The sequence below is a fragment of the Agrilus planipennis genome, unplaced genomic scaffold (assembly GCF_000699045.2).
Source record: "Agrilus planipennis isolate EAB-ADULT unplaced genomic scaffold, Apla_2.0 scaffold106, whole genome shotgun sequence".
Classification (NCBI taxonomy): Eukaryota; Metazoa; Arthropoda; class Insecta; order Coleoptera; family Buprestidae; genus Agrilus; species Agrilus planipennis.
Window position 1 is genome coordinate 494,011 of NW_020438893.1, and position 17,214 is coordinate 511,224.

A 17,214-nucleotide genomic window follows, 5' to 3' on the forward strand; every position below is an offset into this window, starting at 1 on the left:
TTCTTCTGTTTGTCTGTCTATTACTTGCTCACTGATCCCTATTTTTAAATATTTAATCTACGCCCCTGATAGGAATACTGAAGAATGAGGGCTGCAATCTTTATACCTAAAACTGCCTACTTTTGCCACCGCGCATCCACGCCATTTTAAAATTTCCGCCAGCTTCCAGCGTCAGGCCTGTACTTAACTCTCAAAAATTTAACAAAGCTTTAATGAAAGCTTCACACTTAAATATTTCTGTTATTTTTAACAGTTGTATTCTGATTTCATTTCATTAATTTTTTCATTATATATTGTGTTTCTACTTGAAACTGAAATTGTATAATTTTCCCTAGACAATTGGTCGCCGTCAGAGTATCCAGCCTGATGTAATTAGGATGAATCAATTTGGATGCAGTGAACGCCGGCATTATGAGGTAAGACTAGTATAATTGAATGAAAACTGCTTACACAAACTTCGTTATCAAAGAACTAATTACGCGAATGCTATATAAGCTAAAGAGCCACTCGAAATCCAAGCAGCAGCTTCTGAAACTCTCAAACAGCAACGTTATACAGTTTGTAGAAGGCACCTTGCATTATGTAGATATACGTACGACGTACGTATAATAGTAAATGTCGAGAAGTTCAATTTAAGAAGTTTTCACTACCAGATGCTTGCACTTGTAACTTTAATAATATCGCATTCTCTACGTTGAATCGCTTACAACCACTCGTTTTCTTAACGTTTCTTGTTGTCGTTGATTATCAATTCTTGCTGCATATCTAAACAAAACCTTCAAGTCAAAACGCAAAATTCTCGTACCTATTATCATTATTATATACAACCTTTAAGATTATTTCTTGATTTACTCATTTTTTACATGCACAATTCGATTTAATTGAAAAAAATGTTATCTACTTATAAAGATCTTTAAGGAATGTTATAATAATCAAGCAATTTTTAGTTTTCTCATAGAGAGATGCGACACAAGAACATGTTTTTTGATTGTCAAATTGTAGATTTATTATATGTATTGTCCTTCAATGTGTCGTCAGAATACAGAGCATAAAGCAGGGCGTACACTGATGAATCGACTCGGATCGGAACGGTAGGATCAGAACGGCAGGGTGCCCCACGTATTACATCAGCACTATCGACGCATTCAGTTAATATTCATCTTATTTTGGAAGCCACAATCGACAATGGTTTACTCCTTCGGTCCGTGCTGACTTAGTTGACAGTGCATTAGCAGAAACTGCCAATCGTACCGTTGGGAGCCGTCCGGTCCGAGCGAATTCAGTGTGCGCCCAACTTAATACTATAGAAACGCAAGGAATGTGATGTAATGGTACGAATGGGGTATTACGGTACGTATACACGAACCGATCTAAACGATACTTTTATGTTTGTTTATTATCTGATTCACGTTGTCAAGCAAGTTCTTCGAGTGTTAATGCGGCCCATACGCTCTTCGGGTTTATCTCAATAAAAACCGTTGTTCATGCGTCTGACGAACTCCCATGACATAACAGCAGTGCCGCCACGGTCTCACTTCTTGCCTTTATACCGTTTTAAAAGCATATCCGATTACTGACATTTACTAGACGTTTATTTATCGCTTCGGGCCGTCCGAGACGTCCGTCCGTCCGACGTCCGCGTCTTGTTGTTGGTTATTATTCGGATCGTTCGATAAATTTCCTTAAAGGACTCAAAACGAACTCGTCTATATTTATACTCGGTTATTTTTCCAATTATTTCATACATCTGGTCTACTATAACAATTATCCAACAACAACAATTAGTGGCTACTTCATCATTGTTGTTTAAATTTCAAGACTGTTACCACAATATCTTTAAAAAAGATATGATTTTCTCTGTTGCCTTAAAGCGTTTAGTTTGGATTTGTTTTGGGGAGTGCTCCAAATCGAAATTAAAATAGGACGTCCCCTTCACCCTCGTGAATGTGTTGGAGATAACCCTTTGTACATATTCCTAATAAATACATAATTTCTTTAGAAGCATTTTGTCCTACTGAAGCTTTTAAGAATATTTTCATACTTTTTTTCCTATTCCGTCTTATTGTCCCATAATTGTTATGGTAAACAACATCAGAAGACTCTTCGAAATTAAAATAAAGGTCACATTAATCAATGTGTATGTTACTCTTGATGACAAACGCTGTTGTTTGTGCTTGCTTTATCATTTTTTCGTTAAAATCATCTACTGTTTGAGTTAGCACGCTATTGAATGACAACGGAGATTCACATCAGTTTCTCCTGAAATGTAAATGAAAGCAACTAACTGTAAAAACAGGAAGAGAAGCTTCATGCGTCGTCAGTTACCGCGACAGTCGCGTCTCAACGTAGGAAAACGCGTCGCCGTCGTCGAAATTTCTTATCTCTCATTCTCGGTGCTTGGATACGAAGAAGGAATTCGTTAGATATGGCAGAAAAGCGCATTGACAATGGGGCACAGATTCAATTAATGCGAACAAAAGATTCGTTCGTGCTTCATCCGAATCGCGGTTGCAAGAACAATTGCATTAGTTGTGTAGAACACAAAGCTCCGATTTCGGTTCATGTCATTTTCTAGTTCTAATAGCTATGAATTGCCAATTAGAGGCAGCAGGGAGCCGGGCGAGCATTTAACCGAATTACTCTAGAAATTGCGATCTGCTGCCTCCTAATTGGTTTTTATAACGATTCCATTACGAGAAAAACGTATTGGATTACCACCTTTTTCAGTCAGGTCCGATTTCGTTTTAAAATTACATTCCTAGATACGATTTTCCTTCATGGTCACTTTTCTTTTTCCATTTCTACAAGTTCCCGTTAAAGTTAAATGGAAATCCATAAGAGTTGTTGATCTTCAATCTGAGTATGGCTAGAAGCTTATGCATAGCTTTAGTCATCTATGGTAGTAAAGTAGTTTTACTTTAAGGCATTACTCATAAAGGTTTTGGTTGATTCATCACCATCAAAAGGTCACCAGTCCTAAGACTGGTTGGACACGTACTTCCACTTTTTTCTATCTTGGGCAGCTAATCTTCTTTGGATGATTAATAATTTGTAAAACATTGCGATTCCAATCAAATGTTTTATCAGAACAAACAGGCGGTCTTAGATATAAGGTTTTCCAGTTATGGAAAGGAATTTTAAACTACATTCCGCAAATTTGTTAGTCTAAAACATTTTTACGTTTTATCTATGCACCTGATGTTGAATAATTCGGACAGAAGTTTAAATTATTGACTGTAGCCCCTGGGATCAAACATTTCGGGTATTCCCCATGCGTGCAGGGAAGTGACCGCCTCCTGCAGGGTAACAAATCTCCACGGAGTTTAAGGTAACCTCTAACATAAATTCGTGAATGCTAATACCGCCGTACAAGGGCCATAATTTGTCTGCTGTTAGACATCGTACCGACGGGCGGTTTTACACTCTGCTTTACTGGATACTCACTGCATCAGGTATACAATTTACATATAAAAGTTGTACGGACATACGATGAGTACCCAACACGATCTCGTTTTCCTTTCATCGGCTTTAAAAAAAAAATCAAAAAAGGGCGGCGTCCAAAACGAAAGGTTTTATAGGACTGGCGAGCAGGATTAATGCGGCGACAGTAGACGAGAAAGCTTTATGATCACAAGAAGCTTATTAAAGCGGTGAATAAATAATGGACCTTTGCCACTGAATTACATCAGCATTTAAATCGTCTACATCCTAATGTAATGTATGGGACACCAAATAAAAGCGGATAGTATTACACCTCTAAAGTGATACCTAGAATTTTAGCAAGACAACATGATTGATAATTTATCGCAAAAAAATGAATACTGCACACAAACGAATTCTGCAGTAGCTCAACAGATTCTTATTAAAATTTCGAACCGACCGCTTTGTTTTTGAGTCAAACATTCATTCTGTGAGGCATACGACAAATCGATACGCTGGGAAGTAGCAAAATTGTCCATTTACGTAATTGTTTCCTTTATTGTACATTGTAACCATGTGACATTATTGATAGACTTTGTACTCTCTCATATTACAACGGGGAAATAATCTGGAAGGTACCATCTTGTGAATGATAAGTGATGCACCGGTGTATCTCAGTGTTCACTAATTTCATTGGTATAAATTCTGAATCAGATATTCACTGGTTCCAAAAGTGAGAGCGATCGCAGTATTTGACTCTCTTTCAGTCGTCATGGAGATAATAAAGATTAACCAAGTGATAGATAACATTTAATGCTGCATGATCGAAATCGTCATTACATACAGTACGTTACGCTAACAGTTCCTTTTCTTAATCTAAACTGAATTGATATCGCGAATAACGTTTAATTGCAGCATAAAAAAGTTTCGCAGTTCATGAACACTTTGGGGCATCAGTATGAGTAAGTTACGACAGCGTTATCATCTGTTACTGATACCTCAAGTTCTGCATGTGGAACTAAGGTTTTAATTTCGTAAAATAGTGTGAGGTACCGTAACATAGCACATCAAACACAACGCACGAAGCCATAAATTCAGGCACAAGTGTTCGCCCGAATGTTTCGAAAACGTATGCATGCAATTCAGATATGAACAACACGTCTGTTTCCCTGTCAATTACTCTTGCATCTCGAATTTATACATACGCGTATATGTATGCATTGTATCTGTGTGTACATATTTCGGCAGTTAGTGTTCGCACAGTTCTCCGACAGTTGGCGGTACGTCTGTCTGACTGTCTATCCATCAAGATGAGAGGGTAAACATTTACAACTCTATCGATGCACAATGTGGGCACATACATATATTTGTGTGTGTGATACAATCGAGACAAAACAAAGCACCAGTGAATGTTATTGTATTCACGGACCAATTTTCGACTTCTATACCGGTGGAGATTGTATCTCATGGCAACGAGTAGTTGGTCACCTAAACACCAAACGAACTGGTTGCATTATTCTTGAAGACAGATACGTATATATGGTTGGCGTGGTGGCCGGGCGCTTCGATACAACGGTGGTAATTAATACAGTTGAAGAAAAACGGACGGGACAATAAATTAAGATTATCTTTTAACAGTCAGTAATCGCGATCATCTCCGCGTACTCTCGAAACTGGCATTAGTCGTCAGTTGTTCTTTTGATCGTTGCTGTCTCTCGTCGTCGGCCTTCTTCGTTATCTTCAATTGTTTTGCGATTTATGACAGTTGTATAACGACCCACGATGTAATTGATGAAATGGATATTTCATTAAAATGCCTCGGCCGCGATTCTCTCTACTTATGGCCAACAGATAATCATGAACCACGGCTTGAAATAATCGTAAACTATTTTATAAATATGTCTTACATATATAGCAGTAAAAAATTTATGAGTGAAGTACTTTAACTCGCTTAACTTCTTGTTATATATTAATGAGAACGTTTCGAATCATTACCAGTATTCATTATAGCTTTTATTCTGTACATATTTAGTATGAGTATCAGAATAGAATATAAGGGTGAAGTGAAAAAGTTCTGGCCCATCATGACTTTCTCGTTAGTTCTAAATTTTAAATTACTGTAGCATCTTTTAGGCTTAGAAAACGAATGTTAGACTGTAAGTGTCAAATCGCAACATCATCTCATCATCAAAGCCGTGATGGAATCCCTTTTCTTCATCACTCAAACTTTGCAGTAAGTTCGAGTTCGAGTAAGAAAAGTTTTTAACGAGTATGATTTCAAATCAACTTAACCTTTCAAATGAATTTTATGAAAATAACGAAGGTTCTTCTTCAAAATGCTGTTAAACGTGTAGATACTAACAAAGTTATTGTTCTGAAAGTTAGTATAGAAGTTACTAAAACGTAACCCTATAGAATGCTGTTGGTTGGTACCATCTATGCCTCTAACCGGAAAGTACAGGCCTGACGCTGGAAGCTGGCGGAAATTTTAAAATGGCGTGGATGCGCGGTGGCAAAAGTAGGCAGTTTTAGGTATAAAGATTGCAGCCCTCATTCTTCAGTATTCCTATCAGGGGCGTAGATTAAATATTTAAAAATAGGGATCAGTGAGCAAGTAATAGACAGACAAACAGAAGAACTAATTGTTGATGTTGGTGACAGTGATAGAGATTCCCATGATGAGAGTGAATGTGAAAAGTAACTATAAAACAAAAGCAATAGATTAATTTTTTTCTTTTTGATAAGTCATGTTTTTACATTATTTTCTAGTACGCTACTGTCCTATCTGTATTAATACTGTAGTTTACGCCTACTGAAAGCTTATTTGTGTATCGGTTCCAAGTGACTTACCCAAATAGGTCATAAATGGGCAAGTACCTGCGCGATTGCTCGCCAGCTTCCTTCGTCAGACCTGTACCCCCACATATGAGACGAAAATGAGTTATGAAAGAGAAGCTACTAGGCCGATGCTTCCTGCGTGTCCCGTAAAGCTTAATCTAAACTTTAAAATTTTGTGAATTAACTCTGGAATGCGCCTTCTATTTACTCAACTGTTCCAATTTAAAAATACATAGAGCATAAGTGGAAGTGCGGTCTGATTGAACTGGAGCATTTCGTTAATTAGTTTAATGACTCCGTTACATCGAATTATTAGAGTTCGTTCTTGGCGTAAACATCTTACGTAACTTTTTTAACGCCAGCCCGCTTGATGCTCGTATTCAGAAGGATGAGCGGCGCCCCTTCATGTTATCTTTTTTAAAAAGAACCACACCACCACCACTTTTATGCTACTTGTGCTTCCTGACCTGCTAATTATCTCAGCGCATAAATAAAACCGCTCGTCGTTCGTAGTAAATTTATTTTGACGACGACCGGAGGCTGATGCAGTGGTAGGCAAGTAGTTACTAAACGGTAGGAATATGCGGTTGTAGCTGCTGCAGTGTTTTATAGGTTTCAAGAATTTCTGGGGAGATTGATACGATCTTGTTGTATTGCCCTGGTTAAAAATAGTTAATGTGGAGATACATTCGGCCGAAATGGGCCTACAAAATGCCATACCGGAAAAAGATAACTTTAAATCTAAACATCGATTCCGAAATGTACGGCGCCAGTGATAAATATCTGATTTTTATGGGCAGTTCTAATTCCTCAAATCTGTGCATGGTTACTTTTAATACCGTTCTAATTATAAATTTACTGATTTGTTACGACTGTTGATGTTTATACAACTTTTTCTCCTTTATTATCGATCTATTATTTCCTTATTTTCAAGATTTTTGTATTTCGTTATCTAAGGTGTTGTGAAAAATTTGAAGTGGTAAGCTGTTAAACTATAGGGTTGTTCGGAAAGTCATTTCGTTTTTTCCCGACAGAGGATTTAATTGTATTCTTTTGCACCCAACTTCACATTTAAGCCGTATAATTTTTATATGCTTTGAGAGCTCATATAGCAAGGCTTGTGTGTGAAAAATTCCAATTAATTCTAGGCAGTAGTTTTTGGTTGGTGCCCTTTTAAATATGGAGAGCGATAAGCAGCATTTTCGACATATGTTACTGTTTTACTACAGAAAGGGTAAAAATGCTGTTCAAGCCAGAAAGAAATTGACTGATGTGTATGGAGAAGGTGTGTTGACAGTATGCCAGTGCCAGAACTGGTTCGCTAAATTTCGATCCGGCAATTTTGATGTCGAAGATGCACCACGTTCGGGAAGGCCGGTTGAAGCTGATAAAGACGCGATAAAGGCATTAGTTGATGTGAACCGGCGAATAACAACACGTGAGATCGGATTGAGGTTAATTTTATCAAATTCAACAGTTTATGACCACTTGAAAGGCCTGGGATTATCCTCGAAGCTCGATGTATGGGTTCCCCATGTTCTCACAGAGAGAAATCTGTGTCGCCGCATTGACATCTGCGATTCGCTTCTCAAACGTCACGAAAATGATCCGTTTTTGAAGCGCATCATCACTGGGGACGAAAAATGGGTTGTATACAACAACGACAAACGCAAGAGGTCATGGAGCAAAAAAGATGAACCGGCTCAAACCATTTCCAAAGCCGATATTCACCAAGAAAAGGTGATGCTGTCTGTTTGGTGGGACTTTAAAGGAATCGTTTTTTTTTTTAGCTTTTACCGGATAACACAACGATTAATTCGGAAGTCTACTGTCATCAGCTGGACAAACTGAATGATGCACTTCAACAGAAAAGGTCAGAACTAATCAACAGGAAAGGTGTAGTGTTTCACCAAGACAACGCGAGACCTCACACAAGTTTGGTCACTCGCCAAAAGCTTTTACAGCTTGAATGGGATACAATGCTATCAAAATTTTTTAGACGGTAAAACCTTCACCTCAAATGAGGAGGTCAAAAACCTCCTCGATCAGTTTTTTGCCAGCAAAGACCAAAAATTTTATGAGCGTGGAATTATGCTACTACCAGAAAGATGGCAAAAGGTGTTGTGTTGGACCAGAACGGTCAATATATAATTTTATAAAGTATTTGTTTATTATACGAAAACTGTCTTTCATTTCCACAAAAAAAAACGAAATGACTTTCCGAACAACCCTATATTTGAAACTAAATACATTCAGTTTTGGCAACATTTTCTACATTTTCATTCAAACGCAACCAATCATACACCCGAATACAACCATATAAGCCCAACCACTTTTTTGCAATTGTTTACTTCCAATACGAATAAATATGCCAAAATCAGCGGCAAAAAGCTTTTGTTGAACTGTTCACTGTTCCAGTCGTTAATCCGTTCGTTGTGTGCTTCTGTTTGCGTTAATAACATTCTACAATTTTCTGTAATCTAATGAAGAATTTACGATCTCCATTCCTCTCATCGCCGTCAATGTACTTACGTTCGGACAGACTATTTCCTTCGTCGGTGACTTCTCTTTTAATTCTTAAAGCACTTCAGCTGCTATATTCGTTTAATTTGCTTAGTATTATACATGTATATGGTTTTAAAACATCATTTTCTGCATGAGTGCAACTGCGGCACGCATTTTATTGGCATAAGAGTGACCGGTTAATCTTTAATAAATTTTATTATCGTCAGCTATGTAAAGTAATTCCCGAGTAACACAAACCCACGGGACGCATATCTGCATATGTATATAAATGTATAGGTACCTGCATATATTATAATGTCGATTTGAATGTAACGTATTATCATTTTATTTCTCCTTGTAGGTACCTATAGTTACGCAGAGGAATGCTTCGGGGGTTTCGATTGCACAAACAACTCTAAAACTATCATCTGGGTAATGAATGTGGCATTTTTACGACTATTCTACGTTTTCCGAAAGGAAACCATATTTTATTCGGTAGATATCGTCGTTTCTTCCACCCCAGTCTCCCAAAAAGGTGCACACTAATTCACTCGTCTAGCCAAACATTCCAATATACATATATGCATTTCGGTTTTCTTATTTCTATGAACTTGTTCACCCGAGTTCTTTTTGTTGCAGTGGTTCGTTTTAAATTTCGTTAAGTGCAGGGTTCGCAAAACATATTTAATACCTAATTAAATACAATCAAACAAAAAGCATCGCTGAACTACAGACCTGTTTACTTATAGATAATAGTTTATTATTGTTTTGCTTTAAATATTTGGTATGACTAACGCAACACCCTGTATATCCTATCGTAGTCAGGATTTCAGCTCCGATTGCTTATTAACTCTCATACATATACTAGAAACACTAATAATTTATGGGTGCACTTATTTTCTTCATTTGATCGATAATTAGTGACGATTTACGTATTAATTATTGCACTAACTATTAATTACAACCGAATACCGTATAAAAACTACTTTTTCATTGGGTGTAAATTTTGTTTCTTTTTACTTTGACTTCTCTATTAATATTATGAATTATTTAGGTAGGTAAATTACGTATTGGATACGTAGGTACTGGTTTGAGACACTATTTTATATTTGCAGGGCTGAAGAAAGTGTAACTACATAAACTTACCATAATTCTTTCGTCAACTTTTATTGTTTTTCTTTAAACTGGCTGCTTTTTAATTACTTTAAAAAATCAGTTAAACCTGGGCTACAATTATAAACAATTTGGTACCCATGAACATAAGTGTGTTCCTTGAAGGACAACAACCTTAAATGATATTTCTTATAACTTTAAGATAAATCAATAGAAACACATAGAAAAAGCTATCTCATTTTACTATTATTAATTGATTTCTTAGATACGGAAAATTGGCTTCTTCTAATTTTTCGACTCCGTCTAAATTCATAGGTAGGTTGGTAGGACACCTTCTCAGCCATGAAGGTCTAGTGAGATACATATAGTTTTTTAAGGGTGTGTTCCGAAATATAACCCAGCATACTGGTCAGTGCTGATGACGTCATCAACCGACGCCATAATGTACTGGTGTGCCACCATATTGTACTGGTGAAACAAGTGTGTCGTAACAGTATATCAAACGGGCGTGTGTGCTTCGGAGTTTGAACAATTTTTTATTGTAATAAACGTTAATAACATTTGGAGCAAAATTGTTGTAAACGAGCACAAACACTATTCTCAATATGGCGTCAATTAGACGTCAATGCACTGGCCAGTATATTTCGGAACGAATCAACAGTATGGCGTCGATTCACGACGTCATCAGCACTGGCCAGTATACCTACATATGCAGTGTGTTTATATTTGTTTAAAAAAAGGATATGACCTTATAGGCTTATCCATTTTAATATATATAATAATAAGGAAAGTAACAAGTGGATGATTGTGAATTTCAGATCTTTTATGATAATATATTAAAAGCATATGGGCAAGTATATGTATATGTACCTAGAGTTGGGGCTGTTCTTCGGAAGTGTCTCTCGTAGATGCATAAATGTTAAAGTGGCGGAAGCACTTGAATTTACGACGAGAAACAAAAAGTAAGATCGTTTCAAATTTTCTCCGCAATACGCTTTCACGCAACATGTCTCCTACCGCCTGGTTGTTTGATGTTATTTGGTGAGCCCCAGTCCCAACCACTAGGTGCTTGTACACTTGCAGTAGTGGTAGTAAACTTGCCAATGTATGTATTGAAAGCGCGCACATAAATCAGAAATATCGAGAGAAAAATGGACGGAATGCGGTGTTGGTAAATTTTCATAAATATTGCGCTCTCAATGCCAGGAAATGTTATCGTTTAAATTCATGGCAGTTGCTGCCTGCACTTTGAATAAATGTTGACATTACCATAGGTTCTTTGCCAAGGTGCTTTTGTGTGTGAACAGTAGACATTACAAGCTCCCGTATATTTGTTACCTATAGGTAGATATACGAGGGTGGATTGATAAGTTTCCGGCCTAACCAAGAGATGACGCCACTAGGCCTACCTTGAGGTGACATTCTATAGTACCATCCTTGGATAGCTTGTAGCTATAGTTTCAGCCCGATCTCCTTGCTAGTGTAGGTTTGACAGCACGCTGAACAAGACGCCTCTGTGGTTTTCGTAAAAATGGAAAAGCAGGAAAATCGTGCTGTCATCAAATACTTTTATTTGAAAGGGTTAACGCCGAAGGAAATTAAAAAAGAGATGGACTCAACACTGGGGACATCCTCCCCGTCATATTCAACCGTTAAGCAGTGGGTTTCCGAGTTTAAAAAGGGTCGTGTGAGCACCTCTGATGGGCCTCGCTCAGGACGCCCCGTTGAGGTCACAACTCCAGATATGATCGAAAAAATTCATCAAATAGTGCTGGGAGACCGCAGATTGAAAGTGCGTGAGATAGCTGAGACCTGTAAGATGTCATATGAACGTGTGCAACATATTTTGCACCAACATTTGCATATGGAAAAGCTCTGTGCAAGATGGGTGCCGCGTTTGCTAACAGTCGACCAAAAATTGATTCGAAAAAACATTTCTACCGCAAATTTGTCATTGTATAAGCGTAATCCAAGCGAATTTTTGCGTCGATTCGTAACCGTTGACGAAACGTGGGTCCACCACTACACTCCTGAAACCAAAGAACAGTCTAAACAGTGGATTGGACCAGGGGAACCAACTCCAAAGAAGGCAAAAACAATTTTTTCGGCGAACAAGGTTATGGCTACTGTTTTTTGGGATGCAAGAGGTATTATATACATTGATTACCTTGCAAAGGGTAATACTATCACTGGTCAATACTACGCAGACTTATTGCAACGTTTGAGCCACTAGGTGAAAATTAAACGACCTCATCTGGCGAAGAAAAAAATCTTGTTTCATCACGATAACGCACCAGCGCACACGTCAATCGTTGCGACGGCTAAAATCAACGATCTAAAGTTTGAATTGATGCCGCACCCTCCTTACTCTCCAGACCTAGCCCCGAGTGACTATTTTCTGTTCCCTAATCTCAAAAAATGGCTTGGCGGTAAGAGATTTGCGGACAATGAAGAAGTAATCGAAGCTGTAAATGGTTATTTTGAGGAGCTTGACGAATCAGTCTATAGAGATGGCATTAATAGACTGGAACACCGCTATGAGAAATGTATCAGCCTTGGAGGAGATTATGTTGAGAAATAAAAAAAAAAAATTTTTGAAAACCTTGTTTTTCTTGGTCAGGCCGGAAACTTATCAATCCACCCTCGTATATCATCGAGCTTTCATAAATGTTGGACGTGAATCGCTAGTGTTCCTGTCGGACATGTAACAGTGAAGCACACACAGAATGTCAGCGGACTACGACGACGTCGACGGGACGTTTTCGACGCGGCAACGACGACGTCGACGTGCTGGAACTTTTTCGTCTACTATGTATATAGCAGCAAAACGGAACGACAGAGTTCGCTAGACTTTGAAACATGCCGTCCATTGAAACGTCTAGTCGTTGTAATGCACTTCCACATGAACCTGCATATAACGGCCAACTTATTGCGATCATAGCAAATGTTGCTGCCACGATGACATGCCACGCTCTTTGTATACGCTGTCGGAAATTGCGGCAGTGTTTTTAATAAACAGTCGCATGACAGCTATCGCCATCGACGTTGTAATAAGCAGTCTTCTTCCAAAATGCTCAGAAACCTTTGTTAAATCATTTGTGCCAGGGAAGTCTTTCGACCGTAAGCTAACATAAGACTTTGATAGCATTTGTCTTTGGCACAAGGCTCTTCAAATATGCCGATCAAGCAAAACATACAAATCAGACAACATTTTCTGCCTAAAAATACTATGCCACAATAGATCATAGTTAAAAATCGTTTTGTTAGTCATCTAATTCCTGAATGTGATCAGAGGAGACAGCTACACGGCTTTCCATCATATTTATGCTAAAACATCAACTGCTTAGTATAGTAGCGCATTATAATGTGTGATTTTTAAATATGAAACTATAAAATACAGGCATGAGAAATCAGGTTAATGTGATGTTAAAAGCGAATGATGAGGATACCGTGGTTAGAGAAGGTTAGAAATGAAGAGGTATTAGAAAGAATATAAGAGCAGAGGATGGAAGTCAATAAGAAATAGGCGAGATAGGTTTGTAGGATACCTTCTCAGGCATGAAGGTGTAGTCAGAGACATATTAGAGGCAGAAACAGGAGTTAGGAGGGGTAGAGGTAGACCTAGATTAAATAGTTAAGGATGTGGTTGCTCTAGTTTTAGGGATATGCGAAGATTAGCTCAGGATAGGAAAGAGTGGAGGTGCATGTTCAACTATTCTTAGAACTGACGACCTTATGACGATTATGATATATTGGGCAGGCTAATTCTTTGTGTCACAGTTTTCACATCTGTATCACATGAATCGTTTTAAATATATTACGCAACATTCGTAACATCTTTACATCTGATGGCTGAACGTATTCCAGAGTTATGCATAAAATTTGACAAACACTTTAGAAGTCCACAAGTTATAGTTGTGCACAGGAATGTAATTTTATGTTTCTGATTTCCATATAATCCTCTAGTTTAAAATTTTCTTAATAAGAAACACTGTAGCAGATAACCCTTTATTTGAGCAACTGATGGAAGATGCTTCTTCTTATCATTTTTCTGACGATAGACAAATGTCTTGTACTATATATAATTGTACTAATGTACTATATACTATATAATGGCACTTTCGATGTAGGCAGAACTATGACGTCCACTCAAGATTTATAATTTTATGATGTCTAAAAGCATTTTTGTTAGTTGAAATGGTTCATAAATTGACATTTTACGATCTCAATGCCCTTATCTCAATTGTAAACCCCTTTTGTTCAAACAAAAGAGCACTTAGAACTATTCTACCCTTTTTTTTTGTTTTACAATACTTTAATTGATGCTCTTTATGTAATAAGTGGACCCAAAAAAATTAAATAATGGCTCCCAGTGGTTGGTGCTGAAAGATGACGTAGAAACTGAAAGAAGTGTAGGTGAACAGTATTTTACATCTGTCACTATTTCCATTATGTACCAGTGGGGCTCTTCACCGTTTCAAACGTAGTTTTATGGCTACAACGTAATTTCATTGGTTATATTAACCGTCTGAATGTTTACCTTATGAATATTAATTTGAAACGCCCTCCTGTTAAATGGGATTTTCTGAATAGATTCCGATTACTACCCGCATTCTAAAGATTGTCGATAACTCTTGCATTTTTTTCTGGTAATAAATTCGTTTTAATTACTTTTGATATTAGGCGATTTTACGTTATTTATTTACCATTTGAATGAATAAATTGTGTGTATTTTCGAACGTAACATGCAAACGCTCACGTATTTATTACTGGTGAAGTTAAATATTGTGTGGTTACTATAAAAAGTAATAGAGGGGGGAGTACCAACAGGAAAGCGCCTTCCTCAGTAAAAATAGAAAGAATTATAGCACCACCGAATCGCTTCCAAATATCTAAAATGACCTAAACCACCCAAAAAGTTCCTACAAATTAGACGAAAATTTAAATTCTAAAATTATAGCTAAAATGCTACCCCTTGAAACTCTAGAACACCTTCAAACCAACACCACATTAAAAAAGATCCGAAAGAGCCCTCAAACAGCGCCTCGCCTCGCCTCCATATCCATCACTTTCACGCCCAGTCACAAAATTATTATGAAAATAGTAATAATAGCCACTTTAATAATAATGATAATAGTTATATCTATATACATTCAAATTTAAGTATCCCTTTAGTGTTGTTTTGGCGCTTTTTAGTATAAATGCGTCGCCCTTTCGGTGGTATTTCAGTAGCTTTCTGGAAAGCAATCGGTGCTGTATCCGCCGTATTCTTTTCGTACTAAATGCGGTACTGTTTCAGTACTCAATTCGTACACAATCGACAGTTTAGTCCTGCAAACGGACCTTTTCCGGTAATATTTTAGAGAGCTAGTTTGATCGTAATTCGGTAGAGTGAAACTGAAAAGAATAATTATTACTTTATGTTATGTTACAAAATAAAAAAGATGTCTTTTAAAGCCTTTCTAACAGAAAAAAGAAATTTGTAGATGTCTTTTCAAAAACTCAGTCTTTGACGTGTTGCAATGGAACGAGATCAATTTACTTTCCACTTTAGTTCTCTTCTCATCGTTAATAATAATATGCAAGATCGTTGTAGCTGATACGGACAATCTTAGACATATTCTGTTTCCGTTTAGTTCGCTGAAGCGGAGCGTGTTGCAAAGTCAGTCGTTGATGACATGGACGCAGACTTAGCAGCCAGTTTCCTCAGTTTATTAGTATGACATAGCGCGCGTTTACCAAATATGTGGTGGCTTATCGTTCCATCAGGACATCGTTCATTACCCTCGAATACTTCGTTATATGTGTGAACAGGCATTTCTAATAGCGAATATTAAATACATTCGTACGTAGCAAGTACATCGACTGCTACGCGTGAGAAAAGTTGAATCCATAAATTTTACAATATTACTGATTATTTACCATCTTAATCTATACATATATTTGATATGGACAAGCAGTAATTTTCCACCTGAAAAATTACAAGTGCCTGCCAACAAATTTAAAACAGAAGTTAACCAAGTATGACTTGGAAAGGTCTAATAAACGTAAATGTAAAGTATGCGATGAAATCAATATATCGATTACCGGCGGCTCCTCCTGGGCTTTTTCCTAAAAATGTCGAAGGTGAGAGCAGCTTGCCTCAAGGTAGTTTATCATTCGCGGATGACACATACGCGAATGCGTAACAAAAGAATTTCGATAGCTACTCAGAAAAAAAAAATTTATCTGGAAAATTGGATGGTAGTATATGGTAGTCTGTTGGTATATGAACAACAAACCAGTAATATACATAAGCAAAGTAAATACAAGTGAATACAGCCTTATGTAAAATAAATACTCGTATATAAATATCAGAGAGTGAGTTCCTAGTTAGTGTTTTTGTGTAAAGTAAATAATTCTTACTTATATTATACATTACATTTCCAAAATAAATTCCACTGCTTTCCCTGAACACCCACATTTCGGATGTTTTCACTGGTTTCATTACTTCTTCTCCAGATCCCACGCCTTTACATCGTACATAATTTTACAGAATGCCATTCTTCATTAAAGGATTATAGGATCATAACATATTTATACTTCCATTACGTCAGCTTGTGTATACGTTCCGGGAGTGAGAATTATGTTTTGGTGTTGTAAACGATGTATGAACAAGTAAATCTGTCGAATCAGCTTACAGGGAGATGTTGTTAAAAAATTATATTATATATCGGCATACAGATTCCGAAAAGAATCGTCTTTATTTTCATTTTATTCCAATCGCAGCGTTTTGTACTCGTTTTCGGCTCGCCTACGACTCCTTCCGAAGATGTGCTACATCACTATCACTATATAGTATAAAACAAAGTCGCTTCCCGCTGTCTGTCCCTATGTATACTTAGTTCTTTAAAAGTACGCAACGGATTTTAATGCGGTTTTTGTTAATAGATAGAGTGATTCAAGAGGAAGGTTTATATGTATAATACATGCATAATATAGTAGAGAAACACTGATAATTTTAGAGGTTTCTAATGTGATGTCGTAAATAAACACATTTTTTGCGCTTGCATTGTAAACGCTGGCTAAAAACCCTACGAGATAGAACAAAATAATATACTACAGTATTGCACATCTTAAAAAGGTCTACAAAAAAGTCCGCGATGGTATACGAGGGTGGATTGATAAGTTTCCGGCCTAACCAAGAGATGACGCCACTAGGCCTACCTTGAGGTGACATTCTATAGTACCATCCTTGGATAGCTTGTAGCTATAGTTTCAGCCCGATCTCCTTGCTAGTGTAGGTTTGACAGCACGCTGAACAAGACGCCTCTGTGGTTTTCGTAAAAATGGAAAAGC

At 37.3% G+C, this 17,214-nt stretch overlaps 1 protein-coding gene across 1 annotated transcript in view; it reads left to right on the forward strand.

Moving 5' to 3' along the window:
• LOC108736879 (epithelial discoidin domain-containing receptor 1) overlaps positions 1-17,214 on the forward strand; it is a 406,840-nt gene that overhangs the window by 189,520 nt on the left and 200,106 nt on the right. Inside the window, exon 5 of the mRNA XM_018469473.1 lies at positions 336-416. The gene's annotated coding sequence lies outside the window, so the exon portion shown is untranslated. The remainder of the gene's footprint in view (positions 1-335; positions 417-17,214) is intronic.